This window comes from Rattus norvegicus, chromosome 5 (genome assembly GCF_021556685.1).
Source record: "Rattus norvegicus strain SHRSP/BbbUtx chromosome 5, alternate assembly SHRSP_T2T, whole genome shotgun sequence".
NCBI classification, from domain to species: domain Eukaryota; kingdom Metazoa; phylum Chordata; class Mammalia; order Rodentia; family Muridae; genus Rattus; species Rattus norvegicus.
In genome coordinates, this window is record NC_141538.1 from 64,693,329 (window position 1) to 64,713,695 (window position 20,367).

A 20,367-nucleotide genomic window follows, 5' to 3' on the forward strand; every position below is an offset into this window, starting at 1 on the left:
CTCCTGCCTGTGAAAAAAGTGTCTGGGGAATTCATCCATCCATCCATCCATCCATCCATCCATCCATCCATCCATCCATCTATCCATCCATCCATCCATTCTTAATTCATCCATTAAGAAGACTGATTGCCAGCTACATTGTTATCACTTGAACTACAATGGTAAAGAAAGCAATGTCACTCTCATCTCGTGACATGTACAATCTGTCTTGTATTCATGAGCCTCCCCAAAATGACATGCTCATCACTCAGCGTCTCTCCTACATCTTCTCTATAGAACAATCCTAAAGAACGACCGTTTCCTTCCTCTTTTGTCTGATTGATTCCCTCTGTCTGAAATGAGGCCTTTAACAGAAGAAACTATCCCATAACACAGTGAAACAACCTCAGCTAGGATGTTTCCATGCGCCCACCCCGCCCTTGACCCCGCCCCTGTCCCGCCCTTGATCCCGCCCCCTCCCCCCGCGCGCCATCCCCCCCCACCTCCCCTCCCCCCACGCTCAGTCCCCACAGCTCTTCTCAGGCTTAGCGGAACAGTCTCCTTTTGCTACTTGGGCCGATATTTTAAGGTTTCGAGGCTATCTGTGAGCAAACTGTATGTCATACACCACAAAGGCGGAGCCATTAATATGCCATTATGGCTATTGGTAACAGTTATATGTCTAGCTCACAGGCTAGATTCTCCGGAGACTTTGGTCTGTGGAATCAGTTGTTCTAGACTGGGACTCAGTCTTGGCCTAGAATGCACAGACGAACTTCCCAGAAATGACCACAAGACATCAGAGTTTAGATTGTCACTAGCAATGGCTGAGTGGATCCCCTTGGATAAGGGCCGTGGTTACATCCGTTGTTGTTTGGGTACTATCTAGCTGTAAGTGGCCACTGCAGACTAATAGCCATAATTTACTCCTCCCCGAACAAAACTTGTTTCCCTGGAAACAGAAAAAAGTTTAGCTAAGTACCTTCTGCCCCAAGAATCTCATTTACCCAGGTTGTAAAGTGATGGAGATAGCCTTGAGATATTCAAGGCTGCTCCAGATTCCAGAACAAGTGAGGCAACAGTCAGAGACAGAGAGAAAAACAGCATGCTGGCACTGCAGCTCCAGTTCAAAGCTAAACTAGTCACAGTATCGGACAGGCAGGTTACAGGAGCAAGGATTTACTGTGGTTCAGTTTTAAAAGCTTCAGGCATACACTTTTGGTCCCACGCACTCAGGCTTCATAGTAGAAGGAGCACATGGCAGAGAGGGGTTCTTCTATTCACTACCAGAGATAAAAGTAATATACCTGGGGTTGGGGATTTAGCTCAGTGGTAGAGCACTTGCCTATACCTGTCCCCAGCTACCTAAAATTCCTCCTCCTCCAGTTTTGGCCTCACCTGAAGGACTTTCTGTCTGTCCTTTCTCTCTCTCTCTCTCTCTCTCTCTCTCTCTCTCTCTCTCTCTCTCTCTCTTTCTTCCTTCCTTCCTTCCTTCTCCTCCTCTCCCTCCTTCTTCTCCTCCTCATTTTTTATTCGTCCTTCTTTCTTCTTCTTCATTTAATGAGACAGGGTTTCTCTGTGTAACAAGCCCTGGATGTCCTGTACTTGCTATTTGGAGCCCAGGCTGGCCTTGAACCCAGAGATCCATCTGCTTCTGCCTTCCAATTGCTAGGATTAAAGGCATGGGCCATCATGTCCTGGCCTGAGAGAATTTGCACAACCTCAGAAAATAGCACTACCAGCTAAGGACCAAGCACTGAGATCCTGAGCCCATGGGATGGAGGCTTTTCATATTCAACCCGTAGCAATCCTTGTCAAACCATAACATTCCTGGCCCCTTGGCCGGGTCTCACACAGAGTAAAACAGAAAGTGTCCTTCCAGGCGCTTTCAGAGTGGTCGAACTGTCTGACTACCGGGGAGCACTTAATGCTAAACTTGATGGTTCACCTTCTGTACTAACTTCATCTCAGGACCCTTTCCGGCTCTGCTAGCCTCCTGGAGGAGCCTGAGAAGCAATGGAAACCTACTGGTTTCAACCTGCAGGAAATTGTTGAGCCACCCTTTGGTTGTTTCTCCCTGTTCCTTCATGGAGAAAGCAATGCTAGATACTTATAGGCAACCACCATACCAAATGTGAGGGTACTTTCTGAGTGACCTAAAATTTGACAGCAACAATATTCCGAGGCCACTTTGTCATCGGCTGAGGTGGTTTGAATGGGGAACATCCCCACGGTTCGGGGCATTTGAACACTGTTGTGCAGGTGGAGGTGCTGTTTGAGAGATTTAGGAGATTTAGGAGAGATTTAGGAGTGATGGAGGAAGTATTTCACCGGAGGCTGGCTTTGAGAGTTAAAGACTGGTGCCCCTTTGAATTCACTCTCTTGGCTTCCTGCTGCGGTTCAGGATGTGAGCCCTCAGCTTTCAGTTGCTTCCTATCACAATGCCCTGCCATTATTGACCCCTTGGGAACCATGTGTCTTCAAGTAAACCCTCCCTTCTATAAGTCATCTCGGTTCTGGTGTTAATCAGCAACAGGAAGTAACTGATCTGAAGATTTCTGAAGCCTGCCTCACAGTCATCTGTCAGAGATACAGTACCACCTACCTAACAGTCATCTGTCAGTGATACAGTACCACCTACCTAACAGTAATCTGTCAGTAATACAGTTCCACCTTCCTAACAGTCATCTGTCAGTGATACAGTACCACCTACTTAACAGTCAGCTGTCAGTGATACAGTACCACCTACCTAACAGTCATCTGTCAGTGATACAGTACTACCTACCTAACAGTCATCTGTCAGTGATACAGTACCACCTACCTAACAGTCATCTGTCAGTGATACAGTACTACCTACCTAACAGTCATTTGTCAGTGATACAGTACCACCTACCTAACAGTCATCTGTCAGTGATACAGACACCTAACAGTCAGCTATCAGCATAGTACCACCTGCCTAACAACTGTCAGTGATATTTTACTACCTACCTAACAGTCTGTCAGTGATACAGTACCACCTACCTAACAGTCTCTGTCAGTGATACAGTACCACCTACCTAACAGTCATCTGTCAGTGATATAGTACCACCTACCTAACAGTCATCTGTCAGTGATACAGTACCACCTACCTAACAGTCATCTGTCATTGATACAGTACCACCTACCTAACAGTCATCTGTCAGTGATATAGTACCACCTGCCTAACAGTCAGCTGTCAGTGATACAGTACCACCTACCTAACAGTCAGCTGCCAGTGATACAGTTCCACCTTCCTAACAGTCAGCTGTCAGTGATACAGTACTACCTACCTAACAGTCAGCTGTGAGTGATACAGTACCACCTACCTAACAGTCATCTGTCAGTGATACAGTACCACCTACCTAACAGTTACAGTGATAGTTCACCACCTGCCAACAGTCAGCTGTCAGTGATATACTACTACCTACCTGATGGTCAGCTGTTAGTAATAAAGTACTGCTGCTATTTCTGACTGCTTCTTTTTTTTTTCTCTGCTTCATGGACAGACTACATGCACAGATAATTTATATAATAAGAATTTCAGCTAATGGGCTGGCAAGATGGCTCAGCTGTTAAAGGCACCAGTTGTGAGAGCCTCAGAACCCGCATTTGATCCCCTGATCCCACTGTGGAGAGCCGGCTTCTTTCACAGAAGTTATCTTCTGACCTCTATACTCACTCTGTGGCAGGAGTATCTATACACACACACACACACACACACACACACACACACACACACACACCTGCAGGCACACACCAAATACAAATAACAAAATAAAATTTTAAAAAATTGTAAATATCTAATAAACACACAAAAAACACATACAGCTTCACTGGCAGTCAAATATGTATAAATAAAAAATGAAATTGATGGGGGAGCATTTGTCCCTACTTAATTAACAACACTTTCTGAACTGTAGTGCTCTGCTTATCAAAGATGAGGTGAAATGAGAACCCATACCTGAACAATGCATTTATATCATTGATACATCCCTACTGAAATAGACTTTAAATGTGCAGGTCCCTTCTCTTCCTTTTTTTTTCTTTTTCAAGACAGGGCTTCTCTGTGTAGCCCTGGCTGTCCCGGAACTTGAGCTGTAGACCACAGGTATGAGCCACTACCGCTCAGCTGACAGGCCCTTTGACTCTGGAATTCCACCTTTAGAATTTATTCCAAAATAATTAGGAGAGCAGGTGTTGACAAAGGTACTCATCACAGTGTTGTCCAGGGAAAAGTGAAATATAACATATCAAAAATGGCTGAATGGGGGGTTGGGGATTTAGCTCAGTGGTAGAGCGCTTGCCTAGCAAGCGTAAGGCCCTGGGTTCGGTCCCCAGCTCCGAAAAAAAGAAAAAAGAAAAAAAAATGGCTGAATGGCTAAATCTATATCATATCTCTATGAAAGAACATTTTAAAATATCACAGTCATCTGTTTGAAAAACAATTAACATTGGGTATGTGTGGGTCCTGTTCTGGGGACCGAACTCATGATGTCAGGCTTAGTGGCAGACCCCTTTACTGGGAAAGAGATCTAGCTGCCCTGATTGTTTTTCTATGGATTGGTTGTTGATCTCATTGTGGCTCTTGGAAACTGATTGATTTAAGAGTGTAGTAACTTCATCAAGCTGCTCTCGAACTCCTGTCCACAAAGCACATAGAGTGCCCTCTGACCTTTGACTCACTGTAGTTCGACTGACTAGTTTAATGCCAGTCTCCAAACTATCATGGAGTAACCATGCCTGTAATTTGGACAGAGTTCAATGGGAGAAGGCTTGATTCCATTATGTGGTATCTAGGTTCTCAGCTGGAGGACTCAGATCAGCAGGGACTTGATATCTGGGAGCTCTCATCAGATGTCTGGCTGGTGTGGAACCTGGCTCGCACTGCCTTTAGAGTGCCAGTGTGCACTCTATCCTAAATCCCTCTTGGTGGGAACTTTCCTACCTGAAACCAGCCAGTTCCAAACAGCATGAAAACTAGCAAACACTGTCAATCAAGACTCTTTAAAAAGCCGGCTCTCTACTGATGGGGAAGTGAGTTCACTCACAGGCTGGGTGGGAGTTGGGGCTTCAGCTGAGTTGAAGGGCAGCCTCCCATACAAGCTCCCTGGAGAAGCTGACCTGTACCTCACAGCACTGGTTAGGCTCCTAGAGTGACAGACCTTTGGGATACCTGTCAGAAGGTAGCTTGCCTTCCCCAGCCTGGGCATGAAAGTCACATAGTCTCTTTCTTAGTGTAGCCACAAGACTGCTTCGTTTTATGGGAGAGAGATGGACACATCTCTTTAGCTCATGGGGAATGTCAGGTCACATTAAGAGAGTCTGTGGATTGGGAAAATTTGCCACAAGAAAACTATGTCCTATGATTCTTCATATTTCTGGTAACTGGCCAATTTTCTATGCACTTCGGGAGACAAAATACTCTGAGACCTTCATCTATTCTCTGTTCTCCCTCGTTATGCTCTTTAGATTTAGCCAGTGTTCCACTGCTGCGAAGAGACCCGATGGCCAGGGCAACTTATAAAAGAAAGCATTAATTAGGCGCTTGCTTACAACTTCAAATGGTGAGTTCATGCCACCATGGCTGGGAACATGGCCAAAGACCTCTAATGGGCTATATCAGCTGTCGCCACAGTTGGGTGTATTAGTTGGGGCTCCTTGAGGCTGTGGCCAATACCTGACAAAGTCAACTTGAGGGATGAAGGATTTATTTGGGCTCTTGGTTCAGGGGACACAGTCCACTGTGGTGGGGAAGGCATGGTGACTGGTGACTCGTCTGTGACAGTGGGAGCTTGTTACCAGAAAGCAGTGTGATTATAAAGTGCTGCCCACAGATGCTCAAAAGTGGTTGAGGTTGCCCTCCCGCCTCTACAACCCACGTACTGGAATTCCAAGTGCATGTGTCACCACATCCAGCTGCCTCAAACGTTCATTTCCTTCCTCTTCAAAGCATCCTATCTTCTGAATCCTGGGCGTCCCATCTCACATGGGGTCTCTCCATCCTTTGAAATCCTAAGAGCACCTCACAGAATCTCCAAGTAAAAATGAATAACGAGTACTTTCACGTAGTAAGCAGTTTGGCCTGAACAATTTAATAATAACTTAGTGTTTAAGTCCTAGTAACCGTTAGAGAAAATAATGCAATACATTGAAAAGATTGTTTTACCTCATTTTTTTACTTATTTATAAAATTATGAGTGTGTGTGTGTGTGTGTGTGTGTGTGTGTGTGTGTGTGTGTGAGATGATGGGTGGTGTGTGCACATGAATGCAAGCGTCTTTCAGGGCTGGAGTTACAGGTCATTTGGACTTAACTGCTGAACTGACTCTCAGCCTGTTTTTACCTCATTTTAAAGTCACCCTAGCCATTTGCTGATGGGATCATGTGTCTGTCCGTGGACCAGACCTTCTTAAGCCCCAGAGTTCGGTTGGCTGTTGCTTTTATTTCCGGTTCCATTCTACCATAGGAATCGATGAAAACCCAGCTTGGGAGAGACACAGGAGGGGCACAATCCAGTGTTGAAACCATGAGGTCCCCTGAGCTATTAGCACGCCCAAGTTCAATCGGTTTCTGAGTATTGACATGTTCCCTTTGGAAACTGAACACGGCCCGGAGTAACTGGGTGGATTACGCTCTGACATCCTGGGAGCCTCGAGTGTGGTTTGGCCCCAGTTCTGCTGTCCCACTGATAACAATGGCTGTATTCTGCCTTGTGCGACAGCTACCTGAAAACACACATTGTATTTCCCTTCACAGCTTTGAAAGGTCAGAGCGGCGTCTAATTGGTCTCGGTGTCCTCAGTCTCACCTCCCAGTGACAGCAGCTAGCACTTAGTGACCTTTACCGGAGGCGGCATGTCCACACGGGCCACAAAGCCTATTCTCCTCCCAGGACACTGCTCTACCTCAGTGACCTAGCACAGTGCCACGCTATTTTAGAAGCACCTAGGCAATTTTACTTAAATCAATGCATAAGCTTGCACGTGCTTACTTCGGTCCACACCTCCATTCCCACCAACAAAGCTAAGCGATTCATAGGCCCAGTCAGGCCAAGTAGATTCCTCCACACATCCGGCGTGAGGTCCGGCTCAGCACGCCGGGAACGGCTCCTCCCTTTCGTCTGCACTCAGATGATCAGTTTGACGATCCTCCCGTCTTCAAAGTGTGGTGACGGTGCAGAGGAGTATTGTGAAAGGCAAAGGAGACGCCGTCTGCACAAGGGCTCTGAAGGGCGTCCAAGTGGTGTGCCTGAAGGATTATAGCTCAGCTGCGGACCGACGATCTCTGGCTCGCCCTGTTCTACTCTTCCTGGTTGGATTGATGGAGGAGGGGAAGACTGAACAGAATAGACACATGGGCAGGGGTGGGGTTATAAGCAGCTATTTCTGATTCCCAAATGGCCATGCGTTAGGCTCAGGCTGAAATTCCCCAGGAGCCCCACTAATGGAGAAATTAGTATCCGTTGACACAGTAGCATATGCTTTGAAATGTTCTCCCATTAAGCTTCATGAGAAATAGCAAGAAAAACCTGGTCCATTATAGGAAGTCTGCCACAACGTTAGCCTCCAGGAAAGCGTAGCCTCATATTGCCTGAGCTCTGGAAAGTCAGGTGGTAACTCCAACTCCAGGATGAGGCACGGGGCATCGCTAATTTTTAACTCGATATTATAATTCTTTATAATTTCATACGCTGCACCTTGATCATATTCATCCTCCTGCCCCAGCTCCTCCCAGATCCGGCCCCCCCCCCCCAACCTGATTTCATGACCTCTTCTTTCTTTTTGTAAAAGTCCAGTGACTGCCCAAACATTCCTGGGTGTGGGGCCATCCCCCCGCCCAGTATGGGTCACACCCTTAAAGAAAACCGACTCACCCTCTTGCCCAAGCTATCCACTGCCAGTAGTTCCTTTCCTCGTGGTAGGACTTTATTCCATGCTGGGATTTGTACAGCTTGGACTTGTGCAGGTGTCGTGCCAGCTGTCAAAACAGGGGTGAACTCCTATGCGCAGCTGCCCTGTTGGTATCTGGAAAGCACTGTTCATTGTAGTCATCCACTGCCTCTGGATTTTATAATCTTTCTGACACCTCTTCCATGGTAACAATCCCTGAGCGTTGGAGGAGGGGGAATGTTCTGGATTTCCTACTTAGGGCTGAGCGCTTTGCGATATCTTATTCTCTGTGTTAGTTGCCAGCTACTGAGAGAAAAAGTGTCTCTGATGAGGGTTGAGAGATGCTCTGCACCATGGGTATAATGATAACTCATTAGGCATCGACTTCAAACTATGTCCATTTAACAGAATGGCAATCGTAGGTTTCCTCTAGCAACTGTGTCCAGCTATCAGTTCTTTTGGGGGCTGTGTGTGTTTGTTTTTAAATTTATTTTTATTTTATGTGCACTGGTGTTTTGACTGCCTGTATGTGTGAGGGTGTCAGATCCTCTGGAACTGGAGTTACAGTCAGTTGTAAGCTGCCATGTGGGTGCTGGGAATTGAACTCAGGTCCTTTGGAAGAGCAGCCAGTGTTTTTAGCCATTGAGCCATCTCTCCAGCCCTAGCTACAGATATTCTCATTCTCTCTCTCTCTCTCTCTCTCTCTCTCTCTCTCTCTCTCTCTCTCTCTTTCTCTCTCTCAACATTTTTTCTTTTGGATATTTTTTTATTTACATCTCAAATGTTATCCCCTTTCCCAGTTTCCCCTCCAGAAATCTGCTCTCTCCCCCTGCTTCCATGAGTGTGCTCCCCCACTCACCCACTGACTCCCACCTCCCAGTCCTGACATTCCCCCCTACACTGGGGCATTGAGTCTTCACAGGACCAAAGGCCTTTCTTCCCACTGATGCCAGACAAGTCCATCCTCTGCTACAAATGCGGCTGGAGCCATGGGTCCATCCCTGTGTACTCTTGGGATGGTGGTTTAGCTCCTGAGAGTTCTGTGGTGTCTGGTTGGTTGATATTGCTGTTCTTCTTATGGGGTTGCAAACCCCTTCAGCTCCTTCAGTCTTTTCTCTAACTCCTCCATTGGGGAGCCCATTCTCAGTTCAGTTACAGGTTCTTTTTTTTTTTTTTTTTAACTTGAGTATTTCTTATTTACATTTCGAGTGTTATTCCCTTTCCCGGTTTATGGGCCAACATCCCCCTAATCCCTCCTCCCCCCCTTCTTTATGGGTGTTCCCCTCCCCATCCACCCCCCATTGCCACCCTCCCCCCAACAATCACGTTCAGTCTTAGCAGGACCCAGGGCTTCCCCTTCCACTGGTGCTCTTACTAGGCTATTCATTGCTACCTATGAGATCAGAGTCAAGGGTCAGTCCATGTATAGTCTTTGGGTAGTGGCTTAGTCCCTGGAAGCTCTGGTTGCTTGGCATTGTTGTTCATATGGGGTCTCGAGCCCCTTCAGTTACAGGTTCTTAAGACTCAAAGTCTATAAAGGAAAACTGTCTTTGTCTAGCAACACAAAGCTCCTAAAAGCATTCTTATTCTTTGGAGAGGAGAAAAAACAAAAAAGTTTTAGTGAAGCTGAACTTTCAGAGCAGATGTTGCTTTGTCACCTTTGTGAACTCCTGCTATTTATTTTCAAGCCAATCAGCATGTGCAATATTGACTGAGCAGTGCTGACACTTTGAAAACACGTCTTCACTGTTGCTGATAAGTGTGTGGTCTTTCATGATCCAACAGCTCTACTATGGAGCCATTAGTATTTGATTTGCAAGAAAGAAGTCTCATCTCTTTTAACACCGCTAAGTGTGCATAAGAACAAGAGAAGGAAAAGGAAAGATCCAAGCTTTATAGACTGTGCAAGGCAGACCAGAGGACCCGGGAGTTTGAAAAGAGCAAAATGAAGACTGTCATTTAGTGAAAGCTCCGGGCACGCTGGGTGCGTGCTTCACCCTCCCAGATCCTCAGAGCACCATCGAGGTCTGCATTATCTCTGTGTCGATGAAAATGACTGAGCCTACATTCGTCCAAGGACACGACGCTAGAAAGGGCTCAAGTTAGCATTCAAGCCATGTCTGACCCAGCAGCCCAGATTCTTTCCAGAACATTCCTCTGATTCAAAGAACAGGCTGAAACACAGTGCCACAGTACATCGTGGCGAAACATGAACAAAGCCTTGTTTTTAAGAAAATCTAGGTCATTCTCCTTTCTTCTGCTATACGCAGGAGATAGGAAGAGAACACTGCAGAAAATGGTCCCTGGGCCTCTCAGAACTTAGGGCTAAGGAGAAATACCAGCCCTACCCCCACCCCATTCTCCATTCAGCTTGCTCTGCTGGTTTCTGTCTTTGATGTGTGTGTGTGGGGGGGAGTTGGGGGGTTATTCCCTGGGCCCAGCTCTCAGAACTAGGGTTGAGGGGAAGTACCACCCTCATCTCTCACCATGCAGGCTTGTACTTGTCTCCTCCAGGCCAGAGTTAGAGAAATCAGCTGTGGCTGTGTTCTCTTTGGTAGTAGAGACTTGGGCAGGCTGGGCTGATAAACCCAGAGAGCAGGACAGGGCCTTTTCTCTAAGGGATTCCTTCCTCCTTCCCTCCCTCCCTCCCTCCCTTCCCCTTGTTCTCTTTCTTTTCCTTTTTAAGAGTTGTATACTCATTTTATTTATGTGGTTTACATGTGCACATCAGAGACCCTGGAGCTAGAGTCACAGGCGCCCACGAGCCCTTCGACATGGGTGCTGAGAACAAACCTCCAGTCTTCTTACCACTAAGCCGTTTCTCCAGCTCGGTCTTAAAAAGGTCTTACTCTCTGGGTCATTGCAGGGCAGCTAACATGACAGAGACAACAATGTTGGAATATGCTCCAAGGCCATTTTTAGCCTGTCGATCCGTCAGGGTGCCATGTGAGAACCAATGTAAATTGTGACCCCGTTGCCTGCTGGCTGGGTGATCTTGAGCAAATTGTTGAATTTTGCTGAGTCTCTTCCTGGGCCAGCTAGACACCACAGTGCCTGCTCGTTGCAGTTCTGTGATAGTTAACAGCACACTGAAAACACACAGCTGAGTTTCCTTCCTGTCCTCCAATAGGCTGCTTGCTCTCTGCCTGGAAGATGTGCCTCTTCTCTCACTTCGGAGGGTTCACTGGATTCGTTCTTTAGTATCCTCCAGTGGGTAGCCAGAGCCGCTGACTAGTTGCGGCCTTGGTGATATTGGCATTAGCCGTATCCGTAAGCTAGAGAGAGGGCTCAGTTGTAGGGTACCTGCTGACCAGGCATAAGGCCCAGAGTTCGGGATCCCAGAACCCATGGAAAAAGCCAGACGTGGTGGTGGCTCAGATCTGTAACCCCAGAGTGGGAGGTGGGGAGGGGAGTTTGAGACAAAGTTTCAGAGAGCTTATTGGTCCCAGAGCCTAGCTGCTTCAATGAGGTCCGGGTTAGGTCAGAGACCCTGCCTCAAAAGAAAGGGTGAATGAGCTGGGTGTGGTGGTGTATGCTTTAAAAAATTGTTTTATCAATTACTTGGGAGTCAAATATAATAAACCCTAATCACATTCATGTCCCAGTCTTCCCATGCCCAGCCCCCACCTATGTTACCTCCTTCCTCAAGAAAGAAGGAAAAAAATATACCAAGTCCAATTTGTGTTGCCCATACACTCACCGGAGCTTGGTCAAACCCCCAGTGGCTTGCTTTTAATCCCAGCATCCGAGGCGGAAGCAGGTGGATCTCTATGAATTCAAGTCCAGAGTCTGGTCTCATGGTGAGTTTCAGGCTAGTCTGGGCTACCTAGTGAGACCCTGCCTTTTTTGAAAGAAAGAAAGAAAGAAAGAAAGAAAGAGAGAGAGAAAGAAAGGGAGGAAGGAAGAAGAGAGAGAGAAAGAAAGAAAGGAAGGAAGGAAGAAAAGAAAGAAAGAAAGAAAAAAAGAAAGAAAGAAAGAGAGAGAGAAAGAAAGAAAAACGGTGAATGGACAGGCCATAGTGGCCACCTCTTTAACCCTAGTACTCAAGAGTCGAGACAGGCAAACCTCTTTGCATTTGAGGTCATCCTAGTCTATATAGTGAGTTTCAGGCCAGCTACGGGTACAGAGTGAGACTCTGATTCAAAAACTCAGGTGAAGGGGTTGGGGATTTAGATCAGTGGTAGAGCGCTTGCCTAGCAAGCGCAAAGCCCTGGGTTCGGTCCCCAGCTCTGAAAAAAAGAAAAAAGAAAAAAGAGGAAAAAAAAAAAAAACTCAGGTGAAGAAGAAAAGGAAGGTCCCCAGTGTTGTCCTCTGGCCTCCACGTACATGAGAGGCCATTATACATCTGTGTGTGCCCTCATGAACAGGTACATAGAACACATGCATAAAATAAAAACCAAAATGAAATAAAGGGAAATGCTAATTTCATATAACCCCTAGGGTTATTAAATGAAACAATACAAATAGCTTAGAAAATGCTTGGCAGGGGAGGGTCGTAGGCCGCTTTCCCCATAGTACTTGGCTGGAATGGGGGTATTGCCAGCAACCATTCTGTCTGGTCAGGCTTCCTTTCCTATGTCTTTGGCTACCGAGATCAGGACCTGTCTTTCTGTCTCTGTCTCTGTGTGTCTCTTTCTCACCCTCCTTCTCCGGCTTGTACTCCCTGCTTGGTTCCTTTAGTACTTCGTCTGGAATGTTGAGGAAATAATGTACGAGTTCATCACCCTGAGTCCTGAAGGTGTTTGCTTTTGTGCTCTCTGCAGTGTTCAGAATCTCCATTAGTGCTGTTTATAGATTACTATAGAGACTTTATCTGGGTTTAGAAGGGCAGGGGCGTCTCATTTTACCTGGGACTAGACACCCTAGGGCTGTGCTTTTCAATTAACACAACTCAGGGAATTTTTATTTGGTAACTTGAGTTTTTCTTTCTTTCTTTCTTTCTTTTTTTTTCGGAGCTGGGGACCGAACCCAGGGCCTTGCACTTGCTAGGCAAGCGCTCCACCACTGAGCTAAATCCCCAACCCTGTAACTTGAGTTTTTAAAGTGCTGTCTTAGTCTAGGTTTCTATTCCTGCACAAACACCATGACCCAGAAGCAAGGTGAGGAGGAAAGGGTTTATTCAGCTTACACTTCCAACATTGCTGTTCATCACAAAGGATCTTGGAGGCAGGAGCTGATGCAGAGGCCACGGAGGGATGCTGCTTACTGGCTTGCTTCCCCTGGCTTGCTCAGCTTGCTTTCTTATAGAACCCAGGACCACCAGCCCAGGGACGGCACCACCCACAATGGGCTGGGTCCTCCCCCCCTTGATCACTAATAGAGCAAATGCCTTACAGTTGGGTCTCATGGAGGCATTTCCTCAACTGAGGCTCTTTTCTCTGATAACTCCAGCTTGTGTCAAGTTGACACACAAAACCAGCCAGCATAAGTGCTTACTTTGATTTTTTTTTTTTTTTTTGTGACAACTCTATGTCCTTGTTAGTTTTGGTCCATTTGAGACTTTCATTATTAGTGGGTCTTCTGGCTACAGCAGAGTTGTCAGTGTTTGCTATTGCTTTGCCTTTGTGCTTTGCCTAGACTGTGAGGTGCTTCTCCCCCCTCCTGCAGATCACTGAATTAGTCTCCCGTGGTGTTCACTCTGATTTTCACTTCCATTTGGAAGTGGTGAGTTTTTCTTTTCCTCTTCCTCCTCCTCCTCCTCCTCCTCCTCCTCCTCCTCCTCTCCTTCCTCCTCCTCCTCTCCTTCCTCCTCTTCTTCTTCCTCCTCCTCCTCCCCCTCCTTCTTCACCTTCTTTTCCTGACTTAAATTGAGCTCCAACTCACAATCCTGATACCTTGGCCTCCCGAGTATTTGAATTATAGATGTTTGTCACCATGAATGGATGAAATGTTTATATTTGAAAATGACCTGGGGGGGGGGGGCTGGAGCTACCTCAGCAGTTACCTGCTGCTCTTGCAGAGAACTCAAGTTCCCTCCCCAGAAAGAACCCTTACTCTGACAACTTCTTTTCCATCTCTGCTTGAATCTCTTTTTTTATTTTCTTAAAGAATTCCATAGCAAGCTCTGCAACTTCATGCAGAAATTTGACCTCTCTGATCTTAGCTCACTTTCTTCATTTGTAAGATGGGGATCAGGGTACTTGTCCTGCATAACTCAAGGAGTTGGTGAGAGACTGTAAGAGAGAGTGTAAGAGGAGGACCCCTCTGTCTTGGGGTGTTAACTGTAAAATTCCTTGGAAGGTACAGGCAGTTAGAATGTAGTGCTGGGGGCTGGAGAGATGGCTCAGCAGCTAAGAGCACTGACTGCTCTTCCAGAGGTCCTGAGTTCAAATCCCAGCAACCACATGGTGGCTCACAACCATCTGTAAAGAGATCCGATGCCCTCTTCCGGTGTATCTGAAGACAGCTACAGTGTACTTACATATAATAAATGAATAAATCTTAAAAAAAAATGTAGTGTTGGAGACAGTAGCATCTGTTGCTAGGGTTGGTAGGGAGGAAGCCTGTGGTATGAATTAGCCATTACCCAATATATCCAGAGCAGAATTCCCTGTAGAAAAAGGACTATGGGTAGTGGGCAAGACCTCATTAGGAACACAAGAGAGTTACCACAACCTCTCAGGCATGCATTCCTGGGAGCTGGTCTCACAAACATTGAACGAGGAGACGAGTTTAAAAAAGACAGTGCAGGAAATGCAGAATCCATTCCTTTATACTCAGCACTGTCCCCCAAACACTGGAGAATCTATGATCAGAGGAATGGGATCAAAATACATCTGGGGAGAGCCATAAAGTCCTTGAATGTTTTCTTAAGTTGTGAGAGTCATTCTCAACTCTGCAAATGTCCCCAAGTCTCCTTCTGTGTCTGAGTCATCTAGTCCATGGCATTAGCAATAGATTAGAATCCCAGTGTTAGCAGGGAGCATCAAGGGAAGAAAAATAAGTAGATAGGCTTGTGTGAGCACTAAGAAAGCAATCCAGAAAGGAGATACATACTCCAGACCCACTTTCCTGGGTGCCTGCGGTGGGTTATTAGGGAGGTGTGGGTACAGAAGACTGAGCAGTTTATTAAGAAGGGTGTAGTATGCGGGTTCAGCAGCACACACCTTCCATTCCAGCACTGGGAGGCAGAGGCAGGTGGATCGCTGAATTTGAAGCCAGCCTGAGCTATAGAGCTACCTTCCAGAATAGCCAGCGATACACAGTGAAGACGTATCTTGAAAAAACAAAAAACAAACAAAAAGCAAAACAAAACAAAACCAAACCCCAAATGATAGTGGACTCGTTACTTTCCTATCACTGTGACCCATATGCCTGACGGAATCAACTTAAGGAAGGAAATGTTAATTTTAGCTCACGGTTTCTTAAATTTCAGCCCATGGTGGCACGGCTCCTGCCCTTGGCAGAACAACATGGTTGTAGCAGCGTGTGGTGGACACAGTTGCTCAAATCTCAGCGAACCAGAAAGCAGAGAGCATGGCGGCACCAGGGGCCAACCTACAGCATCCAAAGGCCACCCGGAGGGACCTCCTTTCTAAAGGTCCCCTCAGACAGGAAGTGCTGCCATCGGGAGAATCAGCATTCAAATCAGGAGCCTGTGGGGAGCCTTCCCATTTAAGCTATAACGGGGACTTGCTGGTCTAACTCTGTTCCCCGGATTTTAGGGCTAGATGAGTCATTCTTAAGAAGGGAGCAGGGATGTGTCTTCATTCTACAATCTGGGGAGTAAGAGCTGTTGTTTTTAACACCAGCATCTCTCCCTGTGGAGCAATAATTCCTATCCTCAGGCCAATCTTCATGACAACTGGCTTGTTCTGAGCATAGCAGCACCTCTCTTTGTGACTAACTCCATTAACTCCAGCTCCCTTAATCTCAAAGAATCAGTCAACAAAGGGTTCCCAGGGGCTGGGCTGTCATCAGATGCCTTTCTTTCTTTTTATAGAGGAAAAGCTGTGTCTCAGAGCAGTGACTTGCCGCATGGCAAGGAAGGGAGAGCCAGGGTCTAGAACTCTGGCGTGGATCTCATACAGAGGTGATTCTTTTGGTTGCTGTGACACGATCTTGCTATGTAGCCCAGGCTGGCCTTGAACTGAGCACCCTTCTCCCTCGGTGTTGAGGGTGAAATTAAAGTTGTGTTCTACTCTGACTGCATGAGAGCGAGCTTTTCCTAATGGTCTCCTGCAATGCTCTTAATAGTTCGTGGGTCTTAGTTCTCCAACGCAATGGCCTTTATTATGGTTCTTCATTGAGAGAAGTTTGAATATTAGCCAAACTACAGGATTCCTTATCCAGTGTGACTCTATAATAAAATTATCCTCTTCAAGGGGCTTAAGTCCATGACGGGCACTCAGCAAGGCTGAAGGAGTGAATGAACGACAGGTTGAAAACCCACTGAGAAATCTTGCTATTCAGATCTGAAAGAGACCTAGAGGATCATTAAACTCTATTCCTCTCTGCTGAGCCCCCAAGCATGAGAGGGTTTAAGCAAGCAGAAGAACCTATGGCATCTCTCTTTTGGTCCTACTTCAAGCCACTGTGGTTTCTCCCACCTCTCCTGCTTCTCAACATTTTGATGGGAAGGCATTTAACATCACCAGTATGCTTGCATTGTAACTTGTAAATTAAACCAAACACTACTTCACCCAGAAGGGCAGGGTCGTGGTTTTCTTTAAACCCTATGAAATTTGGTCATCATGAAGACTACTCCTCATCCCAGATCTCTGCAGACAGTGAAGCTGAAATTTGAAGCAGTAAACTCTTCTATTTTGGGAACAATAGATGTGCAGTCAGGAAGAGCTGGGCGTCATAAGGAGGAAATTGTATAGAGATGCTCCCTCTTAAGTCCACTCTTAGGAGCATTTGGATGCAAGGAAGATTAATAGAGATTAAGGGAAGAAGGTACAGGCACTTAGCTGATGACAAACTGCGCCCTCACTGCTGTGGAGAGAGCAGACTTTGGGCTGAAATGGTACTTATAGGAAATAAATTAAAACTCAGATGTTTTAGTCAGGAAGTCTCATTGAGATGCAACATGGTCTCATTATGGATTATTACATGGTGTCACCAGAAGAGGAACAGCATCTGAGGGAGACAAGGCACAAGCAAACGTCAGTCCTGCTGTCTCTTCCTGTGAGAATACAGCCTCATCCAAGGCTGGTCCTCTCATCAGAAAAGACTTCTGGGTGACAGAGGAGACTGGGAGGGATTGATACTGAAATGGCAGCTGTTAGGGCCAAACCTTGAGGACTATGTATATGTATACGATGTATATGTATGTATGTGTGTACATGTGTATACATGTATATAATACTTGCTGAGTTATTCATTCACTCAGAAATATTTATGGAATACTAGGAAGACAAAATAATAAGGAATTATCTTTTTCAAGGGGTCCCAAGAAGACAGATATGCTAGCAAACCACATTAGTGTGTGTGTGTGTGTGTGTGTGTGTGTGTGTGTGTGCGTGTGCGCGCGCGCGCACTCGTGTACACAAATGTGCCCAAGTTTGATGGTGCACAAAGGGAGACTGGGGGCTTGAGGGAATCCTCAAGCTACAGGATGAAGAATTTGTCTATCAGGCAAGGCAGAGGTGGGGAACTGAGGAGGACTCCTACAGGGAGGAAAGCACTTCTGCAAAGTCTTTGTGAGAAATTCTGCATCCTGTATGAATGTCAGGGCAGTTGCTTTAATTTTAGGTAAGGTACTTACTGGAGTCTCAGATTCCCTCTCTGTAAACAGAGCAAACCACACAGTTGTAAGCAGTTAAAATTGACAGCACTGGCTAACAAGCAATCCCCCTGCTCCAAAGCAGAATTTAGATCATTGCCATGTTGTAGGCATTCCTGTTATACTCCCTTTCCAGAGGAAGAAACTCAGAAGTGAGGTTCTAGAACTTTCCCCCCAAATTTTACAGGGTTAAAACAGTAGCAGCATTGGGATTTGAACACAGATACCTTGCCTCGAGTCTACATTAGCTCATGTCTTTGGCTGCATGACATAGCCTGGGAACATAGGTGTTTGGTGGTCATGTGTGCAGTGAGTAGAAATGGGTCTGCAGCTGTAGGAGAGCATAAATTGTCAGGCGTGGTGGCTCACACCTTTAATCCCAGCACCTGGGAGGCAGAGGCAGGTAGATTTCTGAGTTCAAGGCCAGCCTGGTCTACAGAGTGAGTTCCAGGACAGCCAAGGCTACAGAAGAGGCAACTTGCCAGGTCTGTGTTTAGATACTGTGGCCGCACTGGAAGGAGGAAGGAGAGATTGGTGAGGCAGGAGGTATGATGACAACCTTGGTGGGAAGCAATGAGACTGAGCTGGATGACAGCCTCCTCAGTGGTTAAGAGTGTGTACTGCTCTTGCAGAGGACCTGAGTTCAGTTCCCAGTACCCATGTCAGGTGACTTGAAATAGCCTGTTACTATACTCTCTCTCTCTCTCTCTCTCTCTCTCTCTCTCTCTCTCTTTCCTTAAAGTTAGGCTTATGTAAACTGAGGCGAGGGCAATAGGACGGAGAGGGGAAATTGTGTGTAAGAGACGTGTTAAGGACACAGGGTAAACTGGATTTAACAACCATTCAGGATGAGGTACAGGGAGAGTAGTCTATTTGTTTTTGGGGTTTGGTGCCTCTAGGAAGATGGCACCACTACAAGTAGAGACAGAGAAACAGAGAAACATAATTTAGGGGAAAGATGCAAGTTTGAGCCTGGGGCCCTGGAGAGCCATTCGGGAATTCAGCAGGTTTTTTTTTTTTTGTTTGTTTGTTTGTTCTTTTTTTCGGAGCTGGGGACCGAACCCAGGGCCTTTTGCTTCTAGGCAAGCGCTCTACCACTGAGCCAAATCCCCAACCCCTCAGCAGGTGTTTTCATGTCTGGGTTTGGAGCACAGAAGAACTGCCTGACCTGAGTCACACAGCCCATGCCAGTCAGATCCAGTCAGATCCAGTCAGATGCAGAAAGATAAATGAAACCTCTTATGTAAAAGGTAGATTCTATTCATGCGTGTATACTTGAAAATTCGAGACCATTGGCAGAGAGAGAGAGAGAGAGAGAGAGAGAGAGAGAGAGAGAGAGAGAGAGAGAGGACTTGAAAGGAGAATGGAAGAGTGATGGGTGGTGACTATGGTCAGAGGATATGAATGACATCCTAATGAAGCCTGGCGCAGCATTGCACAATGAACACCTTCTAATAAAATTTAGAAAGAATTGCCCCATAAGGGTGAAAGGAGAAAAACGTCCCTCAGGCCAAGGGGATCCACCAGGATGGTGGATGAGGGAGAAACAGTGCAGCAGGCTGTCAGGGATGAGAGTACAGAACGGCATCCCACACAGAGCAGGGCCTCTGTAGTCAACGATGACCTGTTTGAAAGACACTCACTAGTGACCTAGGCAGCTAGGAAATTGTGAAGGGCAGGATCAGACCTGATGGGAAATCTTGTTCTTGTTGGACAACAAGCCTGGGTTCTCATTTTCCTGTGTGACAAGTGCCCTGATTGGTGTTTAATCGGGACTGTGCACATAATTTAGTTATTAATCTTTATCTACAGCACAGTCTTTCAATTAAACTTTACTGTAAATTGTTGGTTCATAGGCTATTGCAAAATACACTTAATTTTCTTAAAGCTGACTTTATACCCACCATGCTTCTGAATCTTCTCTTTCTCCCCACTTCTCCCAGTGGTGGTAACCCTGGGTCATAATTTTGTATAATACCTGTCTAAAACAGGAATGGGGAAGAGAGGCATAGGATTTATTAGCCCATGCAAAGGGGTCTTCCAAGATGGAGCCACTTATAAGAGGGGGGGCCTGGGTTTGAGACTGCAGGCTAGGGAACTGGCAGATGCTGGAGTTTATGTATGTCTTCATCCAGGCCGAGGGCTGACCTGTTGCTTGGCCCACCTGTCCTTGGATTAGGGATCTTGTCTGTCTGCACTCCATTTGATTCCCAGAGTGGTCTAATTTGATAATCTGGCAGCAACCCCTTCCATCTTCCAAACTCCTCCCATGAATCAGCGTCCCGGATATAGCACAGTAGACTGACCAGGAATAGCCTCCTCTAACCCTTCAATTCTCCCTTCTGCTCCTGTTTCAGGGAAAGCCGCAATATCAGGAGAGCTTTGTTCCACTCCTCTGCCTGGAATGCTTTCCCACACTCCAGTTGGTCAACCCCAGTTGTTCAGAGGGCTTCCCCTCCAGCAGGCCTTCAGTAGGCGGGATGGTGCTATGGGCACTAGATCAGCACTTTGTTCAATCGGCTAGACTGTACTAGGAAACAAGGACCCCCCTGTTTTTCTGGAGGCCGCTTCTCCAGTGTCTAGCATGGCATAAGCTTGGAAATGTAGCTAGCTAGTCTATCTTAAGAGACTTGCATGGGGAAAGAGGTGGTAGAATTGTAACACCGGAACTGGGTTACTCAGCTGGGGATGCCGGGGTGGGGTGGGGATCAGAAGGGATATTCGAGCAGAGACCCAGTGTATCTCAACAGTTTAGG

At 46.5% G+C, this 20,367-nt stretch overlaps 1 protein-coding gene across 1 annotated transcript in view; it reads left to right on the forward strand.

Moving 5' to 3' along the window:
* Frmpd1 (FERM and PDZ domain containing 1) overlaps positions 1-20,367 on the forward strand; it is a 167,029-nt gene that overhangs the window by 43,694 nt on the left and 102,968 nt on the right. The gene's annotated exons all lie outside the window — the stretch shown is intronic.